General features: G+C 31.8%; 1 long non-coding RNA gene across 5 annotated transcripts; it reads left to right on the forward strand.

Moving 5' to 3' along the window:
- The first annotated feature begins 3056 nt into the window (after positions 1-3056).
- On the forward strand, positions 3057-5712 carry LOC139847254 (uncharacterized). Of its 5 annotated transcripts, none has more exons than XR_011759386.1 (8): positions 3057-3296; positions 3775-3816; positions 3903-4016; positions 4333-4394; positions 4737-4856; positions 4974-5072; positions 5317-5400; positions 5484-5712. It is a non-coding gene; the product is annotated as an uncharacterized lncRNA (long non-coding RNA). The 5 variants fall into 5 exon arrangements; XR_011759387.1 differs by having other exon boundaries at positions 3912-4016; XR_011759384.1 differs by having other exon boundaries at positions 3903-4394.
- The last annotated feature ends 8443 nt before the right edge of the window (positions 5713-14155 follow it).

The raw sequence follows: 14155 nt of genomic DNA on the forward strand, positions 1-14155 counted from the left end.
TATAGAAAATTTTTATAAAGTTTTAAACATGTTACCTTCTAATAAGAAGTCAATAAAATGTTAGTGAGCATTATTAGACAATTATTAATGCTTATATTGATCTAAAACTTAAATTTAAACTATATATATATATGTATCCTTACATGTATAATAAATATAAGATATAAATTAAAATACTAAACCCTAAACCTTTAATACTACCTTTAATTACTACTACACTAATTTAACCTACTTATCTAATACTACTATTATTACTTATAAGTATAACTTAAACTTCAAACCTAAAACGTATTGGAAGGGTATATTAGACGGGTATAGATCTTGATCTTTCTCGGAGGAGTGGACGCTCGAAAGTCTAGGCGGAGAGTTTGGATTTCCGATTTAAAGGGTCATGTGGCTCAGAACCCTATGACCTGAAAAGGCCATTCGAATTGAAAGTGTTAGATTGGAAGTTCGTCTAATATGAAAAGCCTTTCCAAAACGAGAAACCTTCTTTAATAAGAAACTTACTAAACATGGAAACTTAGTAAAGGAAATCACACTTAAACATTCATAAACTTATCTTAACAAAGGGCAAAACATCTAAACTATTCTCAACTTATTCTTAGGTTGACTTTTCCGTGCTTCGATCATCCATACTTTCTCTTTAAGGAATACTTTCACTCACCGAATTACTAAGGTGACTTTCATAGCCTCACTCTTATTGCTATAGCACTTTTTATAATTACTGGGGTGGGGCACATGCTGCTTTTATACTTTAAACAACTTAGACACTAGTACGAACTTAAACTGTGCTATGACTAGCTTATGCTACTAAGACCCCACAGTGATATTTTTTAATTGCTTTCAGGATAAGACATTCTTAATTATTGGGGGTAGGCCTATCGGGAGTAACGTCCCCGATACATTTGACCGCGATGTCTTTGTATTACTTAATAATGATTTAAACATGGTGATAAGGTACTGTCAACTTATCATCGGGGCAACAAAACAAACGTTTAGTCTAAAATATCACGAATCAGTACTACTTTTGGATCTGCGTGATCTACTTTTATAACAAATCTTGTGGTCTAAAAACAAACAGTCAATCATATTTGTTAAACCTATGAATTTCACTCAACCTTTTTGGTTGACACTTTTAGCATGTTTGTCTCAGTTACTGAATGATCAGGACCTCTATATCTACTGCTTATGTGATGACTTACTTGGCTAGGATCAAGACTTATCGCATATTTACTTTTCTGCATTTGAACAATTTATAATTCTTGTAACGACATTATTAATCCTTCCGCTGCGTTCATTCAAATACAATTTGGTTTTATTCATATAGTTATTGTTCTCATTTTATAATATGTTGGTATGTATTATGATATTGAATCACATTTCGCCCAGGCCCTAACTGGGGGTGTGATAATTTTGTTCTCTTTTAGTCACTTGAATCATTGAAAGGTCCGAGCTAGGTTGACTTAGTAGAGACTAAGTGCCGCACGGTGAGCTTATCGAGATAAGTCCGTGACACTCCGTACCAATGAAAAGAGGTTAATTTGGAGGGAAAAAAATATATTGTTAGTAGAGAATAAAGTTAGTGGAATTTTTTAAAACTGCGTGTTTTTTGTCTGAGATTATAGATTTGAGACGGAGGGAGTAGTTGTTTGGTTGCCGCCTTTTATTTTTGGCCGCGTTATATATTATTTGATGAAATTTATATCAATAAAATCGTATCTAAAACACTCAATTTATACATATAAGTTTTATCAAATATTATATAACACAAATAAAAATATTTATAGTCAAAGTTGACGGAGAAATAATTTTAAAGTTAAATGTGAATACTTATAGTGAAACGGGAAGAGTATTATTTTTACTAATATTCATCGTGCTAATTCAATACCTAAAAAATATTACATTGGTTCCGATTTAATTTAACTGTCAACCTTATTATTTATATTTAGTTTAAAATAATTGTTTACTTAAAAAAGTAGCTACTAAATATTATTAAACTTCATGGTTTATCATATTGTCGATAATTCAGATTTTGATTTAATAAAGTCAAATTAATCTTGAATGTATGAAATAAAACTGACATTCATCAAACATATTTTTAATTTAACAAAATGTGATATGCTAATATGTGTCATAAAGGCACATGTTAAGGAACATTAATTAAGTTAAATTTTGCTTATAGGGAAATTTTATATTAAATACATATTTTTTAAGAAGGTTGTCACTAAAATATATACAAATAGAGACCAAAAAGTGGTCACTAATTTGAAAAAATAGATACCAAAAACTAGTTGTCAATAAATACTAACGAATCTAGGATCGTAACTCAATGACGTACTAAACTTTTTTTCCCCAATAACTTACTTTACGAAAAGTTATTCACGACACTGGAAATTTGATGTTGGAATCAATTTTAAAATACGCTGAAACGTAATGGCGACTGCTAGTGATTTTATTTTTTAATGAGTCTATTCTCTTTCCTTTTCGTGAAAAAAAAAAAACTGGAGAATTGTAAAAGTTTACCCCTTAATTTAATAATTAATAATAATAATAATAATAATAATAATAATAATAATAATAATAATAATATAATAATAATAATAATAATAATAATAATAATAATAATAATAATAATAATAATAATAATAATAATTACTCGTTAATAAACTTCGTTTTCACCTAAATGCTCAGTAATAAAGATTCTAATCCCGCTTCTTCTATATCTTCTGATAAGTTCAACGGTCCCCAAATTTTAGGGTTTTTATTTGTGAAAATACTTTTTCTGTCTCTCTATGCGATTCTCTTGCATCAAACTCTAATCGATCCCTTCGTTCCGTAATTTCCTACTGAAGAATCCTTATAGCTTCGTTCTGTAATCGATCGCTTCATCTACAGGACTACAGGTAAATCAATCGGTTTGGACAATATCTCTGTAATTCGAATTCACGATTTCAATTTGGTTTTCAATCAACCACTATTATAATCGTGTTTATCAATCATATAGGTACTGATACAGATACGAGCTATATAACACGGGAATATATATATATATATATATATATATATATATATATATATATATATATTCGAGCGATGCGAGGCTTCACGGTGAGGTGGCAGTGAGGATTGATATTCATTGCGTCCAGTGAATCAAAAGCGAGTGGAGCTCGTCTCTGTTGCTAATGGCTGGTTGTTAATTGCTGTTGCTAATGACTTGGCTAAAATGATTGAAAACGTAAAAATGGCTCTCCATAGGGTTCTAAAACCTCGGTGGTACTTGCTACCTAAATTCCGTACGTACATATGCACTTGTATCTATATGCTCCACGATTGTAACCTATTTTTTCTATCTGGTCTATTTGATTTAGAATTGTAGTGTATACTTCAGTTGTGTCATAAGATTATCATAATTTTGAGTATTTGAATCATTATGTTTCTAATGTTTATGCATGTGATCTAGTTTAAAATATTTGCCGACACCTTGAATTTTGCCCAATTAGAGTGTTATTATTATTATTATTGATTCACTGATTTGTGAAGGAAATCTCAACACTTGTGGATTTTGATTGTTACATGAATTAATTTGTTTGATTGTTTGCTATAGGATTTTAGGTGATTCTATTTTGCAGCAAATATTTTAAACTAGATCACATGAGCAAACCACTACGACACCTTTCAATTTTATAGACTGCTGCTAGTTATCATGCTATAGCAATTGCCTTTTTCTTGATGAAATCCTTGAATATTCAACATGAGCAAACCACTCTGCAGATTCTTCAAACAAAACTTGGACTCGAAGATCTCCGTACTTAGGTACCTAAATAATTTAGAAGCACTTTTTGATACTTCAAGAATTGTATGGTTTGTACTGATTTTTTTTTTTCCACTGAGCATGTAAGATATTGTAGGAGGAAGCTGCATGGCTTGAAAACTTTGAGTCTAAAGCTCTAGAACAGCAAGAAGCTGCACGCAATGGTACCCCATAGCCCGATGCCTAGTGAAGGTCATTTGAGGTATAGATGCAAACATACTAGCACTTCTCATTTCCATTTAGTACTAAATTGAATTAGTTAAGATGCTTTAATTCACACTGATGATTGAGTTGGGTTGACATACTAAGGTTAGTTCCCTCAGTTCACTACTACGGTAACGCATGGAAGGATCTATTTTCACTGATATCTTGATGCATATCTGATGTCTTTTGTGTTGCAAAGCCCGTGGGCATTTGTTTCATTTATCTCGTTGTATTACAATTCGATTGTTATTTTCTATTTGGCTACGATTCTCTACATTATATCCTTTTACCTGTTTTGCTTACTGCTTTTTCAGTACATTCTTGTTTCTGAAGAGGATGAAGAGGCTATAATTGTTGAACCGTCCAATCGTGGAAAGTGAGACCCATATACATTCCCTTTTTAGTATTTTTTATTTATTTTTCTTTTTGATCTGATCTATCTTATATTTCTATATTATCTTTTACCTTTATTAACTTCTCAAATTATATGGAAATTATGCAAGTATTGTGTTGTTTTTGATCCGCTCGATGGATCCTCCAACACGACTGTGGTGGTTCCATAGGAACTGTATATATCCCATCTGAACTATATAACCTTTTATTTTTATTTATTTTCTTTTACATATTTTATTTTGTAGTGTGATATTCTGGATTTACATTTTTAAAGATAATTTGTTATCTACTTAATGAGCTCATTGAGAAATCCATTTGTTTTCAGCTTGTGTTAAGTACTGGATTGGTGTGAATGGGTTTACCCTTTATCCATCCCTTGGAGAGTTTATACTCACCCACCCATACATTATAAATCATCTGCAAAATCTCCAAGGTATATAAGAAGGTATATATTTGTATTGTTATAGGAATTGTTTAAGATTTAATGTGAAAGGTTTTTGAGTATAACTTGTTGATTCTTGTTCTATATGGATTAAATTATGTTTCATTATATTTGTTACAGTATGATTGCTAGTATGGTTGCTGATATTCATCGGGCCTTACTTTACGGGGGTGTTTTTTTGTACCCTGCTGATAAGAAGAGCTCAAGTGGGAAACTAAGGTACTTGATGGAACTTATTGTATACTTGTATGGTATTCTCTTAATTATGTCAAAATGGCCTTAAATGGGAACCTAAGGTGCAGTTAATAGAACACTTAATACTGTATTCTCTTGATTATGTTAACATGGTTTGTGGTGGTTGGATCAAATACTCATCTTGACCCAAAGAAAATCTGTTTGTATGCTAAGTTAAGTGTAACCAAAATTGCTACACTTTCTTTATCAAGCTCTGTACTTGATGCAGGTGAATCAATGTGCTGCAAATGCATAAAGGTGGAGAGACAGTTTCCTTTGGTTGTTTGAATCTGGGCCCAGTTAAGGTCATAAAGTGAGTCAACGTTCTTAACTTTAACTCCTTTCAATATCATTCACTGTATTAAAGGAATCTGCCAATTTAATGTTCTGTTGCAGGTGACATAATACGTTAATTTTCTTGTTCCGAACATTTAGGAGCTAAAGCCTAAAAGGGAAGTGGCATACTCAGAGATCATATGTGGGTTGGTAAAATTTTCAGCTTAGCCAAGAAGATATAAGTGTTCTGTTTATGGTTTTCCGTTGACTAATGTATTCGGATTTTACAATTGAGAGTAGAAAAACTAGTTGTCATTCCTTTTTAATGAAGATGAAATTTTATGTTCAATCCTTGATTTGGTTATATATTTGATTATTGAAGAACATAATTGCAATAGAGGTAGCAAATTTTAACAATTGTCACCATGTTTTGGCAAATGAGGGAATTGACCAATTTTTAGTCACAAATGGTCAAAATGGGTGACCACTTTTTGATCACTAACAATCGATGTGACTGACCATTTTTTAGTAATTAACGGTCAATATGAGTGACCACGTTTTAGTCACAACGATCAAAATGAGTGACCACTTTTTGGTCATAAATGTCCAATGTGAGTGATATTTTTTGGTCATAAATGTTCAATGTTAGTGACCACTTTTTAGTCACAAACCTTCAAGATGAGTGTCCATTTTTTGGTCACAAAACAATCAAAGTGAGTGACCATATTTTAGTCACTTATATTAGTGATCATAAAAAGTGACCATGATATGTTAGTCACTATAGTGATCAATTTGATATTTTAGTCACTAATTTAAATTTGTGACGGACCTATAATGACGAAGAGTGACCAACTAATTTTTGTCACTAATTTAACTTAGTGACCATTTTTGTAAGGTTAGTGACCAAAAAGTTTTCGTCATTAAAGGCCTTTTTCTTGTAGTGACATTAAGGTGACGTTAATGGCTTGAATCCTCGACCTCATCCTTTTTTTTCATTTACACGATTCGAGTTATTGATTTTACAATGTTCCTTCTCGAATTTTTATTATTCATATTTGCTTTTATAGTGTTTGTTTTTTCAATTTCTTCCCCCAACTTTTTATTTTGCATTTCTCATATTATAATTTTCATTTCTTTTTTCTCTGTCAAAGTGAAAGATCTCGTGGCGAATCGCGGGTCAAAAACTCTCTTTAAAAAAATCGTGGTGTAGCAAGTGAATTTCAATTTTTTCATTTTGTTGTAAAAGCGAATTAGAAATATTAAAAAATTATTTAACAAAATCAGGATGAGAAACAAAGTTAAATAGATACAAGTCTAATGGAACTAGAGATGACAATGGATCGGATATGAATCGACTGTACTTATATCCATATCAATGTAATTTTTAAAATCTATATCCATATTCATATTTATTTAAATATAATTCATCTATCCATATTAATATTCGTTGGATTAAACTGGTTATCGGGTATCTGTTAGATGTTAAGTTTTCAAAAAATATTTTTGTTATAAAATCAAATCATCAAATGTTTTTAACAAAGATGTGTAATATATTTAAGATATGTGAATTTAATATTATTCACATAGTTGTATCTTCACAATCTATATTTTCGATAACATTTTAATAGTTTATAGTGTACACATATAATAATATTTAAATATATATATGTATATATTTAAGTAAATATGTACATATTTATATGTATATATGTTTTTCGTGTGGTAAATGGATATATCTATGGATGATAAATTATCATTCATACCCGATCCATTAATTTTTTATATCATTAATATCCATATCCATTTATCATCCGTTTTGATCATCCATATCCATCTAAATAGATCAGATCAGATGGATATGCGGTGGATTGGACATCCATTGTCATCCCTAAATGGGACTACCACCGAGGTATTGCCTGAGTGGTATAAGCTCTGGGTTGGATCTGTGTTCTAGTTGGCGCATGTTCGAATCCAGGGGGAGTTTTCTCAAGGATTCTGTTGTGGTGAATAAATGTGTATGCCTTAAGTCACTCAATTTAATTCAAAGCACACCGGGTACCGAATGCGGCGATGGCGTGTGAAGGGTTTCATCTTAACGCGTGTAGGTGATAAATGAGAGAATTTAATGTTGAAATAGCCGTTCAAAAAGAAGGGACCGGACTAAGTTAGGGTGTTATAGTGTTTATCGGTTCGATTTTCGATTTATTCGGTTTTGATATCTTCATAGACAAAATCGAAACTAACCGAAATCGGATTGAAATTCCAAAATCAAAACTAAATCAAATACTGAATTCAGGTTCGCTTTCCTTTTCGTTCACAATTATTAATATTAATATTTATTTATGATATTTTATTGAACAAAACTCGTATTTTAACGAGTCATAGAATTAACGAGTAAAAAAATTCGCGCTTCGCTGCGGACTGGTTTTGGTCGGTGATTTAAAGGACCAGACTTTTTGATTAACGGTCGGTTAATTTATTTGGTTTATTGAACGTAAAAAAGGTTGTTTTCAATATTTGGATGTATGTATAATGTATATTTGGTAAGAAAAAAGGGTATTGACTTAGTTAACAGACGCTAGTTGTAGTTAGTTATAGAACTCACGGTGTAAGGTTATATGAACTTTTGGTGTTACAAATATATTCTAGAAAATAAGGAAATGAAAATATGGAAAAGCCCTTGTGAATAGTAAAAGGCCTGTTGAGTTAGTTAGTTAACGAACGTTAGTTACTGTCAGTTATAATTCTAACGATGTAAGGTTATATGGACTTTTGGTGTAAAAAATTTAATGTACGAGTAATAAATAAGGGAGGAAAAAGGCGTAAACGACCTTGTGAATAGTAAAAGGCTCATGCGTAATAAATAAGGGAGGAAAAAGGCGTAAGCGACCTTGTGAATACTAAAAGGCTCATGCCTTTTAGTATATTTTATAAATAAATATAAATAAATAAATTATAAATATAAATATAAATATAAATAAAATAAAATATAAAATTATAATTATAATAATTAATTAGTGTTTATATTATAAATGGAAGCAAATCATGAAATAATCTCACGATCACTTATTCGTATATACAAGATCAAACATACCAGATAATACAAAAATTGAAGTAGAGGCTTAAGAACATTAATTAATATACAAATAAAGTCACTCATTTGCGACTTCTAGCTAGTGATGCAACGGGTTTGGCCCAGATGGTATACGTCGTTGCTCGACACCATAAAGTGGATCAACGGGTTTACTTTCCGCTGATGATTTATGACGGTGATGGTGTTTGATCAGAAATGGGGTGAAATCGAATTTAGTGGCTAACATTTTTCGATTAATGGAATGGCGATCGCGGTGGACGACAACGGTTGTGATGATACATGATTCATGGGCTATGAAAGAGAGACAAAAAATAAGATAAACAATGTGATAGATTTTGGAGGGCATGGTGTATGTGATAAGGAAACATGATTTTAAAGGTTAGGTGATTGAAAAATGCAGGGTGAAATATATAAGAATGTTAGAATAAAAAGGGTGTTGAATTCATGATCAAATGTGAATTTAATAACCATCCAGGCCTAGCCTGGGTGGCCACCAGCACTTTCAGTGAAGGGGAGGTCTCGGGTTCAATCCTAAGGGGTGCCCGCATTTAATGACCAAACTGGAGAATGCCTTACCTGGTAGCGGTGGAGGGCTGGCTTGCCGTTTACCCGGGGTTTACCTGCGGTGGGGGGTCAATGTGCTCTGGCCCATAGTGGGGTTTCTCGTAAAAAAAAAAAAAAAAAAAAAAAAAAATGTGAATTTAATGGTGTGTTGGTGAGTGGTGATGGACCCTTGTTCCCATGATAATCCCTTAAAATACAAGTAATGTACACGTACACTTTACATGGATAATACTCCCTCCGTCCCATTATAAGTGTCCACTTACTTTTTGCATACAGTTTTAGGAAATTCCACTAACTTCATTCTCCACCAATCAGAAATCTTCTCTCTCCAGAATAACTTCATCTCATTAGTTGAAAGTACAATATAGACATTTGTAATGGGACATCCCAAAATGGAAATGTGGACACTTGTGGTGGGACGAAGGTAGTAATATCATTGTAAAAAGGAATATGTAAATATTTACTAATGTACAGTAATTATGTAACTAACTACTATTTAATACTTGGGTATTACTATACACCTAATCATCTTTATTTAACTGACTGGTTATCACTTTTCTTTGATGTTCGAAGATCTAAAGTTCGAGTCTCGATTGAAAATTTTCCTAATGCAATTTGTGAGTAGCATATTAAAGTATATGCAAGATAAACAATCGTATAAAGTCCAAAAATTTTAAGACCCCCTTGTATATATACATGTTTACCTACTCTTATCATTGTTGCTTAGTTAGATCGATATGTATAAATATTTTTAAAATTTTAGGCATTCTAAAATTCGGATCTTTGTTCGATAGGAGTTCCAACTCATGTGAACCGAAAGAGATTTACTATTCTTGAGAGTTTAAATCATGCAGTACATCATACTAAAACTTAATTGCAGAAATAAATAAAAAACGTATAACGATATAACCAAGTTCAAAGCTTCAGTAACACGCACGAACCTATCAACACTAGTTTTACACTATTTAGATTAACTTGCGAATAGATACGTAGGTGAAACACAATCACTTAAAGTTCAAAGAGTTGACTTTGACTATAATAATTAAAGGTGGTCAATTAATAAACACAATGATAGAAAATGATTTTAGGTAGCTATAAGTAACGTATAACTAGAGGGTAGTGGGCATTTTTTTGGAATAGTATATTAGGATAATGGGTTTATTTAAGGATTAAGGAGTTGAACTTTTATCGAGTTACTCGAAAATTAGTTAGTTTAATATTAATTTAAATTTAATAATAATTGAACACGAGTCGAGCTCAAAAAATAAAAATAAATATCTGATTAATTTTGAAATCATAAAAGATAATATCCAGCTCGCCTTATTCAAAAACTCGATCAAGTTAACTGAGTTTTTCGAACGAGCTTGTTGAACGAGAAACTCACGTTCGAATCAACTTGCTTGAAAAATCGTTTAATCATTTCGATTATAATGAGCTTACCAAACCTAACTAGTTTGTTGAGCTTATCGAGTCGAACGAGCTATACACTTATTCAATATACAAAATATTATTACTATGTATTAACTATTAAATGAGTTAATTATGTTCCTATGTCTTATTGTAGGGTGGTATAGATGTGATCTATATATATCACCCCGCTACTTCCTTAGTTATTGCTCAAGCCTAACTTCTAACCTCCGTAATGTATCGTTGATCAAAAGAGCAAGAATCATTTGTTATTAAATTTTAAGAATTCAAAATTTTGGATTGGAAAAATCTACCAAATACAATTATTAATTGAATCAACTGCCATACGTATGAACAAATTCGATGGTTATAAATTCGGTGATTATGATCGCAATTTGTTTAAATTTTAATTCGGTGGTAATCGAATACACCATTCGGGAGTCACAATTTAAGGTTGCAAACGTAGAGGAAAAAGAATTCAGTGACTGCACTTTGAGTGAAACTATTCTGGGGTTCAAAATGTAACATCCTCTTCCGGGGCCTAGATGTAAATTTACTTTTGTGCCCCTAGTTGTATTATCAGTTAAAAATAATGGAAAAATTTATTATATGTTTATTAATAGTTAGTTGGTCAGTCAAATATACTTTATGACCAGGATCACATAACATATTTTGTTGACCGTGTTTGACTTCGTTAAGTCTAAGTGGTGTGTAAAAGTTCATATTTCAGTTAAATACTCGTGTGTTGTGGGGAATAGATTTTAAGTGGAAGTAAAAGGGGTATGAAGTATCCAGATACATCTAGTTTCCCCGGTTCCTTTCTCTCTCTCGTTCTTACCAAACACCCACCATCAAGTTGAAAAATTAAGAACCCTAGCAATTTTGTAATCAAGAGTTGATCTAAGTGAGTTACATATCCGATTTCCTTGCAAGTTTAGCATTCTAAAGAGGTAAGTTTTACTTGATTTCAACTTTAATTCTTGAAAAGTTAGGGTTCTTGTTTAATTTGGGTATTTTGGGTGAATTGATCCCAAATCTTGCTTATTAATGATAGATTTAGATGTTTGTTGTTAGAGTTAGTGTTATTGTATGTTTGGTAAGCTTCCTTAAGCTTTGAATGGGAATAAAACCCCCAGAAATCAAGTTTTTGGGCAAAAATCATCATAATCAGCGAGCTGATGGTGATACTGAAATTTTTTTTTTGAAAACCAGTGTGCCCGAAAACATGGTGCTCGAAAACCTTGGTGCTCGAGAACCTAGCTGCCCGAAAACCTTTAGGTGTCTGAAAAAATTTGCTGCTCGAAAAGGTTGACTTGTCCGAAAACCTAGTGATCAAAAACCTTGTATGTCTTAATATCTTTGTGCTTGGAAAAATTGTATTCAAAATGTTTTCTTGGTTAATATGTTAATGGATATTATATATCTTCAGGAGGAAAAGACAAGGAGAAGACTTCCTAGGACATGACTGCGACTAATTTTGTGAGTAATATCAGGTGAGTGGAATTACTTTCGGTCTCAGCATAGAGTAGCAGAAGGGCTGCTATGTTATACATAGGCAATATTAGGCTGATTGGCATGTGTAGTTAGTTATAGATGTTGTATGCTAGAGAATTACATGATAGATAGATGTAATTATTATGTGTTAGATGATATCGTATGATTTGCATATGTTAGTTATATATGCATTCGCATTGTAAGTATGTTACTTGTGCACATATCGTAAGCACCAGAGAGTCTAGACTATCTAGAGACTGTACCGATTTGGGGACGGTAAAAGTCTGCGCGAGGTCAATCGAGGCCAGGCTAGGTTAGGTCCAAGTCCTACAAGTGTACGTTGGTGTTGGCTTCTGAAATGTCCCGTTCATATTAATTATAAACGTTTCATATTAATTGGTTTCGTTGCGAGGTTTTGACCTCTATATGAGACGTTTTTAAAACAAACCATAACCTTTATTCTATTGATAAAGGTTTACTAATTATAACGTAGATTATCAAGTAATGATAATCTAAAATATCACGCTTACACACGACCATTACATAATGGTTTACAATAATTAATATGTTACAACAAAGTAAACTCTCGAATGCAGTTTTTAAACAATATTAAACAAGCATGGACTCCAAATCTTGTCCTTAATTTAGTATGCAACAGCGGAAGATCTTAACAATCACCTGAGAATAAACATGCTTAAAACGTCAACAAAAATGTTGGTGAGTTATAGGTTTAACCTATATATTTATCAATCGTAATAATAGACCACAAGATTTCATTTTCATTTCTCATAAATACACATCTCATATCAGGCATTTCGCAAACTGCATAGAGATAAAAATCATTCATATGGTGAACACCTGGTAACCGACATTAACAAGATGCATATAGAATATCCCCATCATTCCGGGACATCCATCGGACATGATAATTTCGAAGTACTAAAGCATCCGCAACATGGATGGGGTTTGTTGAGCCCAATAGATCTATCTTTAGGATTCGCGTCAATTAGGTTGTCTGTTCCCTAATTCTTATATTACAGACTAAAAGGGGTATATTCGCTTTAATAATTCAACCATAGAATGTAGTTTCACGTACTTGTGTCTATTTTATAAAACATTTAAAAACTGCATGTATTCTCATCCCAAAAATATTAGATTTTAAAAGTGCTTTCACAGATTTTCACTTCGTCGGAAAATAAGACTTGGCCACGGGTTGATTCACGAACCTATAACAAATATATACATATATATCAAAGTATGATCAAAATATATTCATACTATAATTTATTACATTTTAACGATTTAAGTTTGTTAAGTTGACAGTCTAACGTTAGTAGTCCACAATTAATTGTCTACAGTTAGTAGTACAGAAATAAATCAATATTACCTCGAATCAATCCACGACCCAGTGTATACAAGTCTCACACTCGATCACAACTCAAAGTATATATATTATTTTGGAATCAACCTCAACCCTGTATAGCTAACTCGAACATTATCGCATATATAATGTCTATGGTTGTTCCAAATAATATATATAGATGACGTCGATATGATATGTCAAAACATTGTATACGTGTCTATGGTCTATCAAGGTTACATAATATATGTTAGACTACATGTATAATACAATATAAGTTAGTTAAGTTATGGTAAGTATAGGTTTTTGTAAATTCATCCCGTAGTCAAATTAAAAATTTTTAACCAATTTTGTTTTACCCATCATTTCTTCGTTTTAAATCCGTTTTGCGTGAATCAAATTGCTATGATTTCATATTGAACTAAAATTTATGAATCTAAACAGAAAAAATATAAGTTTATAGTCAGAATATAAGTTACAAGTCATTTTTGTAAGAGGTAGTCATTTCAGACGAAAGATCGACGTCTTGATGACCATTTTGAAAAAACATACTTTCACTTTGAGTTTAACCATGATTTTTGGATATAGTTTCATGTTCATAAGAAAAATAATTTTCCCAGAAGAACAACTTTTAAATCAAAGTTTATCATAGTTTTTAATTATCTAACCCTAAACAGCCCGCGGTTTTACTACGACGACGTATGTCCGGTTTTACGGTGTTTTTCGTGTTTTCAGGGTTTAAATCATTAAGTTAGAATATCATATAGATATAGAACATGTGTTTAGTTGATTTTAAAAGTTAAGTTAGAAGGATTAACTTTGTTTGCAAACAAGTTTAGAATTAACTAAACTATGTTCTAGTGATTGCAAGTT

The sequence above is a fragment of the Rutidosis leptorrhynchoides genome, chromosome 5 (genome assembly GCF_046630445.1).
Source record: "Rutidosis leptorrhynchoides isolate AG116_Rl617_1_P2 chromosome 5, CSIRO_AGI_Rlap_v1, whole genome shotgun sequence".
Classification (NCBI taxonomy): Eukaryota; Viridiplantae; Streptophyta; class Magnoliopsida; order Asterales; family Asteraceae; genus Rutidosis; species Rutidosis leptorrhynchoides.